The sequence below is a fragment of the Aquarana catesbeiana genome, linkage group LG03 (genome assembly GCF_042186555.1).
Source record: "Aquarana catesbeiana isolate 2022-GZ linkage group LG03, ASM4218655v1, whole genome shotgun sequence".
Taxonomy (NCBI): domain Eukaryota; kingdom Metazoa; phylum Chordata; class Amphibia; order Anura; family Ranidae; genus Aquarana; species Aquarana catesbeiana.
In genome coordinates, this window is record NC_133326.1 from 77,789,508 (window position 1) to 77,810,447 (window position 20,940).

At 43.1% G+C, this 20,940-nt stretch overlaps 1 protein-coding gene across 2 annotated transcripts in view; it reads right to left on the reverse strand.

Annotated features, from left to right (window-relative positions):
- Window positions 1-13,417: 13,417 nt before the first annotated feature.
- The window catches only part of LOC141131448 (unconventional myosin-Vc-like), a 164,761-nt gene continuing 157,238 nt past the window's right edge, over window positions 13,418-20,940 (reverse strand). For both annotated transcript variants that reach the window (XM_073618737.1, XM_073618736.1), the window contains exon 17: window positions 13,418-15,437. The gene's annotated coding sequence lies outside the window, so the exon portion shown is untranslated. The remainder of the gene's footprint in view (window positions 15,438-20,940) is intronic.

Here is a 20,940-nt window from a genome sequence, read left to right on the forward strand (position 1 = left end):
CCGCCCAGGACCACCAGGGATTGGCACCACCCTGGACTACCAGGTATGCCACCCTAGACCACCAGGGAAATGCCAGTCAATGCCCAGGCAGCTGCCTATCAGTGCCCAGGCAGCTGCCTATCAGTGCCCATCCCAAATGCCTGCCAGTGCAAGTGCAATCAGTGATGCCTATCAATATCATCTATCAGTGCCCAGCAGTGCCGCCTATCAGTGCCCACCAGTGCCACCCATGAGTGCCCATCAATGCCGCCTATCAATGCATATCAGTGACGCCTACCAGTGCCCATCGTCAGTGCCACCTCATTGATACCACCTCATCGGTGCCGTCTTATCAGTGCCCATCAGTTAAGGAGAAAACTTACTTATTTACAAAATTTTATAACAAACAAAAGAAAATAACTTTTTTTTTTTTTCAAAATTTTAGGTCTATTTTTATTTGTTTAACAAAAAATTCCAGGCTCTCGCTATGGTCAGTTTAGTTGCAGTAAACAGATGCAGTGCCAGCTGGCGTTCTGGAAGCAGTAGTTCTATAATTGGTTTGCATAGGAGAGCATCATAAGGGTCCCACTTCAGGTTAGTGTGAAATAGAGTGCGGGGAAGGGCATAGACTCTGACCCATAATCTGCATGCTCTTGGACACGCCTGAGAGCATCCCTGGAAGCAGAGAGGAGAATAAGTTGGAATGAAATGAGCCAATCTAGCCAGGGTATATTAACATCTGTATAGTATTTTATATGCATTCTCCAAAATTAGGACATTTTTGCAGCATTCGGAAAGAGAGATAGTAATGACCTGCCTGTCCTCCGAATCCAGCTGCCTCCCTGGGTTGGCCTCCCACTGGAGGTAGTAAGGTCTAATCTGTGTTTCTTTTTTTTAGAGAGAAAATGATTGCTGCATAGACTAAGGAGATTAGGCCCGAAGATTGGGGCCGGGATCTACAAAGGCTTTCTAAAGGGGTAAAGGTGCATGGGGTAGGTCGGGACTTGATGAGCTGTTGCAGAAAGTGGCAAAGCTGTAGGTAGCTGTAGTGTTCCCGAAGTGGGATATTGTGTGAGGAACGCAGCGCATCAAATGTAATTATCTTGGTGGGGGTGAATAGAGAATGAATATCAACAAAACCGTTATTAGTCCACCAAGAAAACTGTTGTGGGTTATCATGGTCTGGCGGGAACAAAGGACACAGGAGGAGGCGGAATAATGGAAGATGAGGAGAAATCAGACCCGCTGAGTATTTAATCAAGTCCCACGCGCGGAGGGAATGTGTCAGGCAAGGCCCAAGAGTGTCAGGCCAGTGTTTGAGGGGAAGCCAGGGCAAGGAGGCTAACAGAATTGGATATGAGTCCACCAAGTCTATGGTGGCCCATAACGGCATTTGATGCTGTTCATGGGGATGAGACAATGAGGCAATGTTCGCTGCTGTATAGTAGGCTTGGAGATTGGGAACCGAGAGGCCACCATTGATCTTACGGGCGTATAGAACCTGTGTCTTGATTCTGGGTCTGGTGGAACCCCAGATAAATTTCAGAATTTTATGTTGGTGAATGCGCAGAATATGTGTAGGGACCGGGACCGGCAAAACATGAAAAAGATACAGTAGTTTTGGGATATAAGTCATGCGGACCGCCACAATCCTGCCGAACCAAGATAACGGGAAATGGGACCAGGAGGACAGCATATCGGATAACTTCCTGAACAGAGGGGGAAAATTGGCCTGGTATAGTTCCTCATATGTCGGAGTGAGCCTAATCCCCAGGTAAGGCAGAGAAGTGAGCCATTAAAATGAAAAGGCATTTTTTAGGGTTGCCAGCTCCAAGGGTGGAAGGTTAAGAGACATAGCTTTCAATTTGGTAGGGTTAACTCATGGTCCTCAAAATAGCGCAAAAGGTATCCAGGAGGGGGAACAGGTTAGGTAAGGCGATGTGGGAATTAGTTAGTTAGGGACATCGGGATATCGTCCACAAATAATGATATTTTATGAGAAGTACCCGCTTTATCCACCCCTGTTATGTCTAGGTGAAATCGCATCGCCTCCGCTAAAGGTTCTAGTGCTAAGATAGATAGAAGTGGGGAGAGCAACCTTGTCTGGTCCCCCTCCTGATAGGAAAGAGAGGCGAATCAAAATCGTAGTACTTGACCTTGGCCTGGGGAAAGTCATATAATGCTGAGATCCAGCTCAAGAATGAGGTGCCAAAGCCGTAGTGGCGAAGTACCGTCATCAGGTAAGGCTAAGACAGGGTGTCAAAGGCCTTGTTCACATCGAGGGACAAGAACATCGTCGCCAAAGATCTGTTATGTACTATATGTTGGATTTGAAGGAGCCGTCTGATGGCGTCTCCCGCCTGTCTTCTCGGAACAAAGCCCACCTGGTAATTTTTAATCAGACAAGGTAAAAAGGAATTCAAGCGGTTGGCCAGAATTTTTGTTAAAATTTTCATGTCTATGTTTAGAAGGGAGATTGGCCTAAAAGGAATGGTCCCGGTCGGGTTTGGGGATCATCACTATATTGGCGGTGAGGAGGGTTGAAGTAAAGGAGTGGCCATTTTTCACAGAATTAAACATGTTTGTCAGGTGGGGGGCTACCACATCAGCCATTTTCCTATAGAAAAGTGCCGTGAAGCCATCTGGGCCCGGTCTCTTGCCCACTTTCAATTCTTTAATACATAATAGGGTCGGGGTCCGACCATGGAGCCGCTAAGATAGAGGCGGAGACGATTACGGGAAGATGTTTCCTGGACACAAACATATGATCGATTCGGGAGTGGGAATGATGAGGATGAGAGTAAGGAGTGTAGTCCCTGCCCAGGGGATGGAGCTCTCTCCAGATGTCCACCAGGTCATGACTTCGTAATGAGCATAAGAACTTTTTTGCATCCGGAGAATGTGCTTTGCACTCCGAGGGATATTTGTCAAATGCGGGGTTCAGAGTCACATTGGAGTCTCCTGCCAAGAGCAGAGTACCCCTCTGGTGGGCTTTCAGCAAGGATCAAACATGGGTCAGGAAGGGCCCTAGATGTACATTTGGGCATAGTATGTCAAGATGGTAACTTACGTGTCCTGAATGCTACCCTGTAACAGGAGGTATCTGCCATTTGGTTCTGCTATCTGTTTACTGCAAGTGAAAGGAACTGATTTGCGAAGAGCGATCAGTACGCCTCTTTGCTTAGTCGGGCCCTTAGTCAGGTAGATTTGAGGGTATATGGCATGAAAATTTTGGGGGCAAGAAGAGGAGGAGAAGTGGGTCTCCTGCAGGCATGCAATGTCCACTTTTTGTTTTTGGAGGTATTTAAAAACCTTCACCCTTTTGAAGGGAGAGTTCATGCCCTGAACATTCAGGGATAACCAATTCAAAGCCATACCATCAGAAAGACGAACTAAAAGATTGCGACGCCCTGAGGCCCCGTGGATTTTAGGGGGGCAGAGGAGAGAGGAAGAAGAGAGATTGGTGAAAAGAGAAAGTATAGAGGTGAACCGTGAGAATCGAGGCCGAGAAGTACTCGGAGCATAGCAAATAGGTAAAGCATAAATGCTTCACTGAGTGGGAACAAAGGCCCACAAGGGGGCCGGAAGTTGGGTAAGACTAGCATCTGAGCCAAGTTCCGGCACATGGGGGAGCAATGGTCCTTTGGAACCACTCAACATCCTAATATTGTAAGATTGTCACAAGTAAAATAAGCACAGTATCTAACTTAGCATTTAGGCCCCTTTCACACGGACGGATAGAATGGTGCTTTTAGCTGCGGATTTTCTAGATTTCTACCGCAGCTAAAAGCACACAATGCTTTCCTATGCGCCCATTCACACACTGCGTTTAGCTGCGATTTCATTACATGGGGTACCGTGCGGATAGAAAAAATAGAATTGACTGCGTCCAGGAGCGATTTAGCGCAGCTATCTGCACATAACCGCAGGTAATCGCAGTCTATTGTGTCAACTGCAGATAGCAGCGTGAGGAAAAGAAAAGAAAAACAAAAAAAAAGCTCTCAGTTCACCAAACATGAGGAAGAAAAATCGGTGACTCGCGCTAAACAAATTAGTGAATGTGTGGCTAAGAAATGCCGCACCAAAAAAACTAAATACAACAGGTATTAGTGAATACATAAACCATCAGTGCAGTAATATATCACAATTAGTGCAAGCAAATTTCAAAATGAGTCCATGTGTAATAAATATAATAGGAAATAAATGTGAATGGTTGAAGGAATAGTCCATAAGGAAAAAACCCAAAACAGTGAATGGTAATCCTGGGTCTTTCAACCGCAGGGAACCTTGGCACGTGCCCCTGGAAGATGCAATTTTTTTTTGCGAAACGCAGCGTAGGGCTGAGCGGTATCATCGCGCCACCTCCCACTGTCGCTGTACATCCAGCAGGACGGGCTATCTGTGGTCATCCGGCCGGTGCCACAGACTGTTCTTCTATTGATGATGCTGATTTTCTTGCCTACATGTGAGTGTTTACGTTTTTTATTTTAATAAATTGCCATTTGATTTTACACTATGGGAGCCCTCCCTTTCTTTCTTCCTATGATGACAACACTATGCTGAGGGCTGAGCCCCTTTCTGTGGACCCATCCATCTCCATCCTAGCACCTGACGTCCTTTCCAGTTTCCATCTCCGCCCCTGGGAGTTCCGGACTAGCAGGATCTCAAAGCCCTTCTAGACCCTCTGTAACGGGTGGTCATGGGGTTCTGGTAAGCGGCCAGGCTCTTACTATTGGTGGTGGTCCCACACATCCAAGGTTCCATGCGGTTGAAAGACCCGGGATTGCCATTCACTGTTTTGGGTTTTTTCTTTATGGACTATTCCTTCAACCATTCACATTTCCTATTATATTTATTACACATGGACTCATTTTGAAATTTGCTTGCACTAATTGTGATATATTACTGCACTGATGGTTTATGTATTCACTAATACCTGTTGTATCTAGTTTTTTTGGTGGGGCATTTCTTAGCCACACATTCACTAATTTGTTTAGCGCGAGTCACCGATTTTTCTTGCTTATATTGTGTGTTTGTGTCACATTTAGGACATCGCAGCTTTTTTTTATCATATTTTATACACCTTTGAAGCGCAATTATTTCCCCCCCCCTTACTTCTTATTTAGATACACATATGTGGATATATGTATGCTGCATATATATATATATTTTTTTCTCTTTTTTGATGTATGATATGTTTATACACATATATTTCTGTATTTATATATTTTCCTTATGACTAAATCAATATATATTCTTGATCGCAATTTATAAGCAGACATTTGTTTACATGTATATTTTCTCTGTTTTCATAGTTGACTATAATATCACAATATATTTCCTGAAGAAGCTTAGGAAAGCGAAACATGTTGAGAGAGTGGTATTAACTTCTGTATTGATGAATTACTTCATTTGCTTTATTTATTTATTTATTTATTTTTTAATTATTTATTTAGTGGAGAACATGGCCCACATGGACCAGCAGGAATACAGAAATAAATGCGTCAGATAACATATAAGGTACAGTATAATGAAATCACATTCTTGCATCTCTTATTGTAATATACCAGCCCCCCACTTGTCATTCCATAACAGTACAATAAACCTTATAAGATTATATTGTGTTCAGCCGTGGGGTCCGGTATTCCACTGACATCTTTCCGTGCTGACTACCATTGCGCCCGTCCTCTATTTTCTATATAATTGAGAACAGGAAAAGAGATAGAGAAAGAGAGCAAGATCAGAGTGGGGGGGGAAAGGGGAAGGAAGAAAGAGGGTAAAGGGAAGTGTGGAAGGAGGAGGGGGAGGTATGAGAGATGAAGACTTCATTTGCTTTATATGTTGTCTCTAGCCAATGTCTGTTTTTTTAAAAAGATTGTTAAATAAAATTTATTTTATTCTATTCTATGTTCTTTTCCTTATTTGATCCCAGCACCGTTTAAAGTCCCTGGGGCCAATCTAAGGCCTCAATGTCCCCTTTTTTGAAAATTATACACTTTGGGATGTGGTGCTTTTGATTTTTCCTTCCTTCCGAATCTTTACTCAATGAGGGCAAAGTAGCCGATCGAAAGACATTGCGAGGTTAAAGGGTGCACCCAGTAACGACGGGGACATCTCCTCCGCTCGATCACTCTTCTCCTCTTCATTCTCATCAGCAGCAATATACGCATTGCCATCAAACTACCCGTACATGCATTCATCTTCAAAAGCACAATAGACAGAACACTCCTCTCACTGCAAAACTCCAACACACACTCAGCCAGTACACAAAGAGACAGGAAATAGATGATTTGAACTGCAGAGGACCGAAATGCATCATGGGTAGATTCAGGACCAAACAAAAACATTGACTACCGCAGCTAAACGCAACCGCGTGTAAACGCAGGTAATCGCATTGTACAAATGCAGCTGATCGCAGTGCTTGGAGTCTTGAATTTCACAGAAAAAAAAAACATGCTTTTAACTGCGGCAGAATAGCCGTCCGTGTGAAAGGCGCCTTAAGGCACTAAATGTATGCAAGTAAAATGAGACTTATACATATAGGTGCAAGGAGGTCCCTTGCTCTCCCGGGGCTGCCACCCTCAAGTGGTGTCACGCAGGGAAAGCCAGCGGACAAAGAGGCAAACACAACAAATGCTGGCCACTAAAACAATAGGTGCAAAGTGTAAAACAAACATGAGCCAATAGGCTCTATAACAGGTTAAACTGAGATGGAGAACACCCATTCAATCACTTACACCACCGGTTAAGGAGTGGATGTCACTGTCAGCTAGCCTATAAAAATAATAAGAGAACAACAAAGAAAAAAAAAAAAAGAACAGTTGTGGGTCTCCCATTAAGGGAGCCAACCTATGTTAGGTGAACCGTCCCATCTAAATGTCTACCCCCACCCACCATACAATAGTCAAAGAGTTTCTGAAGCGGTTAGGGCAACCGGTGACTAAGTGATGGGAAGAAAGGCAATAATAAAACCAAAAACTAGGAACCTCAGGGTATAGAGTATCGTCGGTTACCTTTCTCAAGCATCAGCAGGAGACGAGGATTTGCGGATGAAACCTAGAGAAAGTGCAACATACTCCTCCATGGCCTTAGCCTCCAAACCGGCAAAGGGTAAAGCTCGAGGGGGTATGGCACCAGGTTACATAGTAGGTGAGGTTGAAAAAAGACACAAGTCCATCAAGTCCAACCTATGTGTGTGATTATGTGATTAGGTTGAAGGTCAATTGCACAATCATACGACCGGTGTGGAGGCAAAGTACCGGCTTGACCTTTGTTAAAGACATTGCTAAAATTGCTGTACTCCTCCAGCAGGGAGGAGGGTGAAGAGGTGCACAAGACCTTGGCTACCTTCTGGAAGCATCTCTTACTGCATTGTGGTGACCAGGACGGAGCCAATCAAAAGAAGGGCTGTGCCTCTGTAACCAAGGATAACCAATAATCAGCGAAAACTTAGGTGAGGAAATAACTTGGAATTGGATTATCTCATGGTGAAGAACCCCTACGGCCATGGACAATGGAACAGTCTCATGAGTCACATGGGCAGGCTGTAGAGGTCTCCCGTTAAAAGCCTCAATGGCAAGTGGAGTGTCACGCAGCTGCAGCGGAATCGAGTGCATCGCTACAAAGACAGCATCAATGACCAGGCCTGCTGTCCCGAGGTCGATAAGAGCCTGTATCTCGACGGACGACTCAGCCCAAGAAAGGGCAACCGAAACCAGGGGCTTATCCTTATAGATAACTGGAGACAAAACAACGCCACCTAAGTTCTGTCCATGACAGGACCTCAAGGTTCGGGTGTTCCCTGGACAGGTAGGACAAGACTTCAAAAAGTGACCAGCCTGGCCACAATAAAGGCACAATCTCTCCCTCCTTCTAAGGGCTCTCTCATCCGCAGAGAGATGCGTGAAGCCCAAGTGCATGGGTTCATCTTCACAGACCGACAGGCTTCCGCAAGCACTCCTTAAAAGAGAGTCTTTCTCCGAGTCTGGAGTCATTGAGAATGGCAAATGTGATCAACTTCTCCAGCTCAGTGGGTATATCTCGGGCTATCTCATCCTTGATGTTATCCCAGAGACCATGAGAAAAGGCAGCCACGAGGGCCTCATTGTTCTAAGCAACCTCTGCTGCCAGAGTACGGAATTCAATGGCGTAATCGGCAACAGTTCTCCTACTCTGATGGACATGAGGCTCTTGGCAGCAAATACCCTTTTGAAGGAAGCCACAATTTCTGGATAACTCAGGACCATGGGTTTTTGCGTCTCCCATAGAGGGTTTGCCCAGGCCAAGGCTCTCTTAGAAAGCAAAGATATCATGAAACCTACTTTGCTTCTGTCCGTGGGAAATGCCTGGGGCAGCATCACAAAGTATATCTCAACCTGGTTGAGAAACCCTCTGCATTGAACTGAATCGCCCCCAAATCACTGGGGAAGTGAAGCGGAACCAGACATACCTCTTATACAGGTAATACTCGAGGTGGGTGCCTGCACAGAGACTGGAGCAGCAGCTGGGATTGCCTGCAACACAGGTTGTACCGAAGCAGCCACAGCGGGAGATTCCAGGTGAACCGTGCGACTCAAGAGCATTTGTAACGCCATGGCAAACTGATCCATGCAGTGATTCTGGTCATCCAATCTGGAAAATCACACTTGTTTAATAATAATAAAAAGATAAACAGAGTAAGTGTAGTCAAAACATAGCCAGAGTTCAGGAACCAGATCGGATTGTCAGCCAGGCCAATGTCAGAGAGCCAGAGATAAATGTAGTAGAACAGCATGCAGGATCTGGAGCCAGTAGGAACATCAACCAAGCAAGTCTTCAACAGGAACGCAGGAGTCTCTGTGATGTTGACCAAGGCGAAGGCAGAGATCAAGTGAGCTGCATGGCTTAAAGTGTAAGTAAACCCCCTATTGTTTTCAGCCAAGGAAGCTGCCATCTTGGCCTCTGTTTAATCTACAACTGCCATGATGCTGCACATGTGATCAGTTATGACACCAGCCATTGGGTGGTTTGACAGTTTAGTTGAGAGCACAACCAATAGGAGTGTTACATTTCCGGCACGTGCCAGAAATGAAACTGTTTTATGGATGGGTTTACTTCCGCTTTAAGTAGGCAGGACTAATGAGCAGGATATCGTCAACAGGTGAGTAACTGTGGAGAGATAGGAGCTGGCAATTAGCCGACAGCTGAGTGGCCAGCTCAGAGAAAGAAGGGCTGAGCCCAGCCCTGACAGCATGATTCTGTGATGGTCATCACTGCATGGGCTACTTCCAAAAATCACTGTCTGAACATAGTTTTCCATGCCATCCATAAATAAAAGGTAAAGCTCTATAGTACAAACACCATCGTCTTCTCTGGGACAAAGCTCATTTAAAATGGTCTGTTGCAAATTGGAAAACGGTTTTGTGGTCAGACAAATCAAAATGTGACATTTATTTTTGACAGCCATCTGCCCCATCAATGCTGAAAGATATATCCAGGTTTTAGAGCAGCATATGTTCCCATCCAGAGGATGTCTTTTTCAGGGAAGATCTTTCATATTTCAACAGGACCATGCTAAACCACATACTGAATCTTTGACAACAACATTGCTTAGTAGTAGAAGAGTCTGGGTGCTTAACTGGCCTGCCTGCAGTCCTAAGCTTTCACCAACTGAAGATATTTTGCACATTTTGAAAGATACAACAAAGGATACCCAGGACTGTTAAGCAGTTAGAATCCTATAACAGGCAAGAGTTGGACAACATTTCTCTGCCAAATCTCCTCGCTTCCCAGATGTTTACAGAGTGTTAAGAGGGGATGCTACATTGTGGTAAACATGGCTCTGTCCCAAATTTTTTGAGACGTGTTGCTGCCATTAATTTCAAAATTAACTTTTTTTTTCTTAAAATTGTACATTTTAACAGTTTAAATATTTTATATGTTTTCTATTGTGAATATAAGTTAGGTTTATACGATTTACAAATCATTGCATTGTCTTTATGTAGATTTTGCTCAGCATCCCAACTTTTTTGGAAGCTGGGCTGAACAAACAAACCTTACTTTTTTAGCAAATGTGGGCTGGTGGTCTATATAACAGAGGGGTGTAAATTTACATTCTAGCTTCAATAATTATAATTGAATATCCCCTTCTCCCAAGAAAAGGAAAAGCACTGACTACAAGTGATGATTATATTTTTCTGAAGTGTTGTGCTGTTCTCACAAAATGGCAAAAATCAATATACGAAAAAAAAACAATTAATATTTTATAATATAGTGACAGTGTAGCGCTACTAAAAAGTGAAATTAAATCACAAAAAAACTAAATAACACATCTAATAAAACCAAAAAGTAATATATATTAGCTATACTGAATAAAACAGCGAGGGTGTAAGAAAGAATGTCCACAAAAAATGGCAAATGGTAGATCCCTCAGGTGAAGGTAATCCCAATCGTGAAATAATGGTGTAAGGTTTGTCTGTAGTCAATAACAGCGGAACTCAAGAGGTAAATGGGTACTCTTACCAGCTGTGATGGACCCCAGATGTCATACGACAGAGGGGTCAAACAGGCTTGAGATCCTATGTTGTATTTATCAGATGTTACCCAGGTACTGGACACAGGTGGATGGAACCAATTCAAGGTGATATCCTCAGCTCCTGGTCCGTAAAGGCTCCAAGTGCTCCCCCGTCAAATAGCCGTCTCCAAAGATGTTCTGTGAAGGCTCCGGGGAAAAATCATATAGAAAATAGAAGGAAGGAGAAGGACTCCAATGGTGCAGGTCAAAACCAATAGGGTTTATTAATAAAAGGTCAGATGGTAAACACCATCAATAAAAGTGATCACAAAAACGGGTATAAAATAGGATAAAACCAATGTGGGATACAAGAAATGCTGGGCCATTGGAAGAAATACCACTCTCCGTCATCAAGGCTCAACACATAAAACTTGGATGGACTCAAAGAAACCAGTGAATTTGCAACTTCATTGCTGCTCAGCAACTTCTGTCAAGTTGTTACTTCATATGGCGAGTTCAAAACTGGCTGTTACATCGATCCATCCAAATTTTATCCTGTGTTGAGCCCTGATGAAGGGGGGTGGTGGTGCCCTCAAAATGCTTAGAGTGTGTATATATAGATTATATTATTATATACATACATACACATACACACAGTGGGGGTTATTTACTAAAGGCAAATCCACTTTGCACTGCAAGTGCACTTGGAAGTAAAGTCACTGTAGATCCAAGGGGGATATGCAAGGAAAAAACAGCATTTTAGCTTGCACATGATTGGATGATAAAATCAGTAGAGCTTCCCCTCATTTCAGATCTACCCCTTAGATTTAGAGCGACTGCACTTTCAAGTGCACTTGCAGTGCAAAGTGGATTTACCGTTCGTAAATAACCCCCAGTATCTCACAAAAGTGAGTACACCCCTCACATTTTTTAAATAATTTATTATTTCTTTTCATGTGACAACACTGAAGAAATGACACTTTGCTAAAATGTAAAGTAGTGAGTGTACAGCTTGTTTAACAGTTTAAATTTGCTGTCCCCTCAAAATAACTCAACACACAACCATTAATGTCTAAACCGCTGACAACAAAAGTGAGTGCACCCCTCAGTGAAAATGTCCAAATTGGGCCCAAAGTGTCAATATTTTGTGTGGCCACCATTATTTTCCAGCACTGGCTTAACCCTCTTGGGCATGGAGTTCACCAGAGCTTCACAGGTTGCCACTGGAGTCCTCTTCCACTCCTCCATGATAACATCACGGAGCTGGTGGATGTTCGAGACCTTGCGCTCCTCCACCTTCTGTTTAAGGATGCCCCACAGATGCTCAATAGAGTTTAGATCTGGAGACATGCTTGGCCAGTCCATCACCTTTACCCTCAGCTTCTATAGCAAGGCTGTGGTCATCTTGGAGGTGTGTTTGGGGTCGTTATCATTTTGGAATACTGCCCTGTGGCTCAGTCTCCAAAGGGAGGGGATCATGATCTGCTTCAGTATGTCACAGTACATGTTTGGCATTCATAGCTCCCTCAATGAACTGTAGCTCCCCAGTGCCAGCAGCACTAATGCAGCCCCAGACCATGACACTCCCACCACCATGCTTGACTGTAGGCACACTTGTCTTTGTACTCCTCACCTGGTTGCCACCACACATATTTAACACCATCTGAACCAAGTAAGTTTATCTTGGTCTCATCAGACCACAGGACATGGTTCCGGAAATCCATGTCCTTAGTCTGCTTGTCTTCAGCAAACAGTTTGCGAGCCTTGTACATCATCTTTAGAAGAGGCTTCCTTCTGAGATGACAGCCATGCAGACCAATTTTATGCAGTGTGCGGCATATGGTCTGAGCAATGACAGGCTGACCCCACCCCTTCAACTTCTGCAGCAATGCTGGCAGCTTCTCATACGTCTATTTCCCAAAGACAACCTCTGGATATGACGCTGAGCTTGTGCACTCAACTTCTTTGGTCGACCATGGCGAGGCCTGTACTGAGTGGAACCTGTCCTGTTAAACTGCTGTATGGTCTTGGCCACCGTGCTGCAGCTCAGTTTCAGGGTCTTGGCAATCTTATAGCCTAGGCCATCTTTATGTAGAGCAACAATTCTTTTTTTTCAGATCCTCAGAGAGTTCTTTGCCATGTTAAACTTCCAGTGACCAGTGAGAGCGATAAACACCAAATTTAACACATCTGCTTTCCATTCACACCAGAAACCGTGTAACACTAACGAGTCACATGATACCAGGGAGGGGAAATAGCTAATTGGGCATTTTCACTTAGGTGTACTCACTTTTGTTGTCAGTGGTTTAGACATTAATGGCTGTGTGTAGAGTTATTTTGAGGGCACAGCAAATTTACACCGTTATACAAGCTGTACACTCACTACTTTATATTGTAGCAATTTAGTATCATTTCTTCAGTGTTGTCACATGAAAAGATATAATAAAATATTTACAAAAATGTGAGGGGTGTACTCACTTTTGTGAGATACTGTGTGTTATATTTTTTTATATATATATATATATATATATATATCAGGCCCAATGGTTCTGATGTACTGAGGAAGTATCTTATTGTGTGTGCTGCCCTGCTGTATAATTATCCATCATGGCATACCGTCAGGGAGGCGTGTGATTGGCCCCAAATTTATTCTGCCACAGGACAACATCCCCAAACATATAGCCAATGCCATTAAGAACTATCTTCAGTGTTATAAAGAACAAGGAGTCCTGGAAGTGATGGTTTGGCCCCCACAGAGCTCCGATCTCCACATCAAGTCTGTCTGGGATTACATGAAGAGATGGAAGGATTTTAGGCAGCCTACATCCACAGGAGATCTGTGGTTAGTTCTCCAAGATGTTTGGAACAACCTATCTGCCAAGTTCCCTGAAAAACTGTGTGCAAGTGTTCCTAGAAGAATTAATGCTCTTTTGAAGGCAAGGGGTGGTCACACCAAATTTTGATTTTATTTGGATTTCTCTTCTGTTTATTTTTTTATCAATTAACAAAATTGAAAGTAAATGAACTATTAACACTTCTATTTCTGAAAGCATTCTTCAATTACAGCATTTTTTCACACTTGTCTAAAACTTTTTACAGTACTGTATATAAGTTTTGGATTCTCAGATATTAACCACTTGCCAACCGCCGCATGTACATTTACGTCAGCAGAATGGAACGGCTGCGCAAAGGGACGTACCTGTTTGTCCCGGCTGCGTGCTCGGTGAACATGCCCGCGATCATCTCACGGAGCACCAGAATGGGGAGATGCCTATGTAAACAGGGCATTTGCCTGTTCTGCCTAGTGACAGGACAGTGATCTACTGCTCCCTGTCATCGGGAGCAGTAATCAGTGTCATGTCACTTGTAGCCCATCCCCCCCAGTTAGAATCACTCTCTAGGACACACTTAACCGCTTCATTGATGGTGTTTAACCCCTTCCCTGCCAGTGTCATTTACACAGTAATCAATGGATTTTTTATAGCACTGATCGCTGTATAAATGACAATGGTCCAAAAATAGCGTCAAAAGTGTCCGATGTGTCCGCCATAATGTCGCAGTCACGATGAAAATCTCAGATAGCAGCCATTAGTAGAAAAAAATAAAATATTAATAATAATGCCATAAATCTATCCCCTATTTTGTAGACGCTATAACTTTTGCGTAAACCAATCAATATGAGCTTATTGTGATTTTTGTTACCAATAATATGTAGAAGACTACATATCAGCCTAAACTGAGGAAAAACATTTTTTTTTATATATATTTTTTGGGGATATTTATTATAGCAAAAAGTAAAAAATATTGCTTTTTTTTCAAAATTGTTGCTCTTTTTTTGTTTATAGCGCAAAAAATAAATCTGCAGAGTGATCAAATACCACCAAAAGAAAGCTCTATTTGTGGGAAAAAAAGGACGTCAATTTTGTTTGGGTGCAACGTCGCACGACCGCGTATATGTCAGTTAAAGCGACACAGTGCCGAATCGCAAAAAATGGCCCAGTCATTGGGCAGCCAAATCCTCCAGGGCTGAAGCGGTTAAAGCTCCACTGCAGCCATAACTTGTTTATGTTTGTCACGCTTACCCCTAATGCAGATGGTCAGGTACTATAGCTGGCTGCTGTGTTCTTCATCTATAGCAGCTCATTTCCATTATGGCAAGCAGGCCTACTGGTACTCGGTTGCCCCAGGACTTATACACAATGCTATAGTTCCTGGCCACTATGCCGGGGCAGGCGCGGACTGGGCAAAGCAAACAGGTACTTGCTATTGGCAGACATGCAGAGTGGTTCAATGACAGTCCAGGTACAATGTAGGCAAGGTTCAGAATAGTCTGGGTCAATCCGTAGTCAAAAGACAGGCAGAGTTCAGAGAGTAAGTGTAAAAATGTGTATTAAACTACCAAGGAAAAATGTGTATTGAAGGTAATCAAACTAATTAAAAGGTAATACGATCAATAAAATTAGTAACATGGTTAAAGTGCTAAACACCTCAATAAAAAGTGCTATTTGAAAAACACAATATACAAAATGATACATCAATATCTATCCTATTATAGAAATAACATAACTGGTATTGGATCAATAAAGTGCTTAGAGTGACAAAAACCACAAAGTCCAACATTTTTTTTTTTTATTTTAATAAAAAGATTAACCAAAAAAGTGACATGGTTAATTAAAAATGCTTAAAGTGCCAAGAACCAAAGTCCAAAGGTTTGAAGGTGTGATCTAAACAAACTTGAACAAATAATTCAGCCAAAGGGTGACACTCCAAAAGAGCCAAAATAATTAAAGGTGCCACCAAAGGCTTATTGGTCAGCTAGCTCGATGGATGCAACAGGCTTTTAGTCTACAGCTGTGTTGGCAGCTATTTTTTCTCTTTCCATTTCACACAGCGTGGTATTTTCCCCCTCTTTTTCCAGAGTTCAGAGAGTAGTCGATATCCGATCTGAGGTTGTCAACGACGGAATCTAAACAGCAGAGCAGGGCAGACAAACAGAGAGCTTGGAACATGTGTTACAAATGCAATATCACAAGCAGGAGACTGCAGGTTTGGCTGGCTTGAATCAGGTTTGGTCTCCACCCAGAGACTGACCATATCAATCACCTTGCAGGTGGACAGGAATAGAAAATGTATCACAACCAAAACTAGAATGCTATAATGAGACCAGAAGGATCAGGAGCGCTATATTCTCTTGTTGTGTACAAAGAGATTAATTTTTATTATTGTGTGAATCCTCACCTAGGAGATTTATCCATACTTCTAGTCTATTAGATTTGTGGCAGAACAGGAAGAGAGGATAAAAATCTCCAGTGGTCACATAGATAGCAATAAAATGTAAAAGCATTTAAAACAATTCTAGTAGAATGAGGGAGACTTTCCCTCACTTCCTGTCTAATTGGCAGAATAGAAAACTATGGAAATGTTCACACTTCCTATTTGACAGTTTTCAGATCAAGAAATGAAGCAGAATCCTCCCCAATGGGGACACAAGCAATAAACACATTTTCCAGCAGAGTGATGAAAATTTAGAACCTCTTCAAGACCTTTTACTTCTGTCTGTATCTTTATAAGGGCGATTTCTCCTAATTTCCTGTCCAGAATATGGATATCAGGAAAAAAAAAAAAAAAAAGAAGAAATACCCTCTATGCTGGTTGCATTTACATTCTTAAGGGAAAAGATCTACATACTAACCATTTGACAGAATTTCTGACTTTTCTCCATTTTGCTTCCCTCCCCCAAAAAATGTTGCTTTGGATGGAATTGGGAGTTTAGGTAGTGAGACTTGCTAAACCAACAGTGAATATACATTACACTATCTGTAAGGTGTTTCCCAACCCTTTGACCCTTCTATACAGGATACAACTGTCAGACCACTTGTCATACCACACTAAATCTCAGGTTCAGTTCATTAATGATTTTGGAACTTTAAAAAGATAGAAGACACAGAGTTAAAATGAATACAGAAGGCTTAGCACATTCCAACAACTCAAGACATTAAATCAAAGGAACATGGCACCCCAGTGGATCAGACAACTCTTCAGATGATTTCTCACATGACAAACTTAGAGGCAGCTTCATTCTAATTACTATGTCTAACCACAAGATTGAGCTTTCCTATACAAAAGTCTTACTGTTCAGTGACAACCTGTCCCCTTATGGGAACGTGTCCATTACTGGAATAATAGGGACATTCTAACACCTTATCCTAGCACTGGAGGGCATTGTTTGACAGGTAAGACTGCCATAATGTGCTAATATGCGAGGCATACTAGACCAATATGGCTAACAGGTCCTGGGGGTCCATTTAATAATAATTTTAAAAAAATCTTATTATTATTAATATACAGGATTTATATAGCGGCAACAGTTTGTGCAGCACTTTACAACATGAGGGCAGACAGTACAGTTACAATACAATTGAATGCAGGAGGAATCAAAGGGCCCTGCTCATTACAGCTTACAATCTAAAAATGTAATTCTGCTTTAAATAATTCCTTTGGGCAATAATATACTGCAATAGCTTGTGCTACGTACTGAGATAGGCTTATCCTCTAGTCCAGGATATAGAGAGAGTAGGTTGTATCACATTTTCATCATTTAGAAGAATAGGCTTGTATTTTTTTCAGTCGATACAAGGTTTTCTCTGACTGGTTAAAGTTTGAAGGTGGGCAGGTGACACCATGGTCTCCAACTCGACCAGAGAAAGCCTTGTATTCCTTGAAATTATACAAGGCTTCTCCTGAATAGTGGAGATATACACTACAACTGGCTCTTTTAATATCTGGCATTAGAGGAGAAGTGTCATACTGCTGCCAGGGCACATCGTCGTTTGCTGTATCTATCACAAGCTTCTATGGTGTATTACAGCCTAAGCAGCAGCCAGTCTGGCATGCAGATAAATCATATAGTACAAGCTGGCTCAAATAAGTCATTTAAAGTGACATGAACCCACCTAGAATTCTCTTTTAGGTAGTGTAGCTTGGTCAAGGACTTCCCAACAGTGTGCCGATTAGACAATCAAAAAAAGAAAAAAAAAAAAGAGAAAGATTGTACAGATGGTCTCCTCATTGCAACCATTCTACATTCTCCTTTTGTCACTAAACTGTCATTGTTGGGCTGACATTACTGTGCATAACAGTAGAGCTCCCTGTCCTGGCCCTTCATTCCATAAGCTGAGTCTTGTTGTGTAGATCAGGGAGTCTCTAAACTTTATAAACATAGGGCAAGTTTAGTGTCCTTCAGACTTTGGGGGGAGGGGGCATATTAGGGCCAGTGGGAGTAGAAGATGTCCTGTCATCCAGTAAGTGTAAACAGTGCCCTATCTTTGTTATCAGAAGGAGGACCTGTGCCCCTGTGCCCCCAGAAAAGACGTGGCGACAGTGGGGTCCTACTGTCGCCACGTCTTTTCTCAGCGCTGTTTTATTTGTTTTTATCTGGATTTACATGTGAGTATACATCTGTTTATTTTTAATAAATTACTTATTTTTACGGATTCACACTATGTGGCCATTCCTTCCTTTCCCACTTCTCCATATTATCGTTTGGCTCCACTAACCCGATTCTGAGGGATACGATACCTTCTGGCTTGCTTCAACTACATCGTCCCCCCCCGGGTTTGGGCATCCACCAATTAAAGGGATACAGCATCAAACCGGTCCATCCACAAGCATCATCCTTCCAGATCGCCCTGAATCACTCACCACCTAAGCCTACCTGACCCAACTTGGCGTACGCCCTTTGGGTCCATCCCATCCGGTAAGCCTCTTCATCTTCAGGTGGTGTTGTGTTTATTTTCACCATAGATGTCTTCTCGAAGTATCCAGTTTCTTGAAGGACTTTTCACTTAATACATACAGATGTACTTTTTGGTTCACCTTTGGGAGTAATAACTCAATACGTTTTTATATATTGGATATTCTATTCTCTAGCGCTACACCTGTTTTGTTCTTTTCTTGTCTATGCCTTGTTGGTTGTGTTAGCTGCTATTTTCTTCTGTGTAGGGCAGCGCAGAATTGTTTTGTATATAGTCCCAACTATGTGGACTCTGACGTAAGGGGGGGCCTCTGTGCAGACTCTGATGCTTACATAATAATGTACAGGGTGCAGGGGACAGGAGTACGTAATGTACAGGGTGCAGGGGTCAGGAGTATGTAATGTACAGGTGTCAGGAGCATTTAATGTACTGGGTGCAGGGGTCAGGAGTATTTAATGTACTGGGTGCAGGGGCCAGGAGTTTGTAATGTACTGGGTGCAGGGGCCAGGAGTTTGTAATGTACTGGGTGCAGGGGCCAGGAGTTTGTAATGTACTGGGTGCAGGGGCCAGGAGTTTGTAATGTACTGGGTGCAGGGGTCAGGAGTTTGTAATGTACTGGGTGCAGGGGTCAGGAGTTTGTAATGGACAGGATTCAGGAGAATGTAATTTTACAGGGTGCAGGGGTCAGGAGTGTGTAATGTACACGGGTGAGAGTCATGGTACAAGAAGGGGGTCCCATGAGGTCCAGAGTGAATGAAGGTGTTCACTGTACACTCTGTTAGAAAGAGGCCCCCCTCCAGGTTCCATTATACTACTTTGTAGTCTCTAATGGGGCCTGAAGGAGAAGCTAACAGACTCTCTGCTGTACTTTGGGCCAGGGGCGGGACATGGACAGGGCATGGGTGGGGCATGGGTGGGGCCTGACAGGGGGCCCTTGCTTTATTTGTTCCAGGGGCCCTGAGTGTTGTCAGTCCGCCCCTGCCGGCAAGTGTACCATAATGCTCTCCCTGTTAGGGATCTCCACCCGACAGGAGCTTCCTAGTTCCTGCCCATCATGACGTCATTCAGAGGCTGGGATGGAAGAGGAGGAGTGCTGTTGCGACCTGCGGGGAGCGTCTACTACAGTGGGTGAGTGAGCAGCTGAACATTGCTGCACTGCTTTGATCTTACAGAAGTGGTTAATTATCTTAAAAAAAAATTTGGGGTAGGGAGTTAATTAATCTACAATGATATTTGTTATATGCAGTATGGAGGAGGTTAATGTATTGCTATTGATCACTGATGCATTAGTGACCAGTGGCAGTTAATTAACCTCTTTGTGCTGCATTAGCAGCAGTGGTGTCAGTGTTAATTAAACACTTAATGCTGCAGCATAAAGGAGTTAATTAGCACTGACACTGGTGCCACTAATGTTGCATAAAGGGGTTAGTTAGCACTGACACTGGTGCCACTGCCACTAATGCAGCATAAAGGGGTTAATTAACTGCCACTGGTCACTAATGCATCAGTGACCAATAGCAATACATTAAAGCAGAGCTCCGCCGAAATTTTTTTTTTTTAAAGTCAGCAGCTACAAATACTGCAGTTGCTGAATTTTAAAACATGGACACTTACCTGTCCGGGGCGCCCGCGATGTCTGCACCCGAGGCCGTACTGTCTCTCGGTCCTCGGGTGCTGCCGCCTCCATCTTCGGTAAGGGAATCAGGAAGTGAAGGCTTGCGGCTTCACTTCCTGGTTCCCTACTGCGCATGCGCAAGTCGCGCAGCGCAATACGTATGGTCCCTGCTGTCTCTGGGACCCGTGTGTTTCCCAGCAGACAGCGGGGGGGGACAGGAAGTGGCGTAAATAACCACAGATTCTGTGGATATCTATGCCGGAAGTGGATACAGATACCTGTAATATACAGGTATCTGCACCCCCCTGAAAGGTGCCAACTGTGACACCGGAGGGGGGAGATATCCGATGAGTGGAAGTTCCACTTTTGGGTGGAACTCCACTTTAACCCCTCCATGCTGTATATTCTAAATAGCATTGTAGATTAAAGTGGTTGTAAATGTTATTTTTTTTATATAAATATAACAAACTTGTCATACTTACCTGCTCTGGCAAAGGGTTTTGCACAGAACAGCCCAGACTCTTCTTCTGGGGTCCCCCGCCGGCACTCCAGGCCCCTTCTTTTCATCCCGCCTCCTGTCACCTTAAAATCATAACATAGGGGACTTTTTGTCCCCTATGTGATGAAAAAATAACTTAAGAAAAAAAAGTTACACACAAGCACATAAACCCCCCCCCTCCACCCAAATTTTTTTGAAGCCCCCCCACCCCCAAATATACACATTAACGAATGTAAACGCATGCCTCAGGGGAACCTACGCATGAAAACGTGATTGCAATGCATGTTACATATTACCGTGCACTACGGAATGAGAGCAACACAAGACCTCCTCTGTAACACTAAACTGATACCTATAGGGGGATTTTGAAGCTTTGCCTATAGAAAATATAGGGTACTGAAGTTTGTCGCCATTTCACACAAAATTAAGGTTTGACATGTTGGCTCTATTTACTTGGTGCAACCTCTAAGTCTTTTATATATTACCAAAAAATTGGGTAATTTATTGCCTTTGTTTGCCCTAAATTTCTCTTTAGTGTGTTTTTTTTTACAGAAATTTTACGTTTCCTAGACCTTTGCGGTAATATCGTGTGACATAAAAA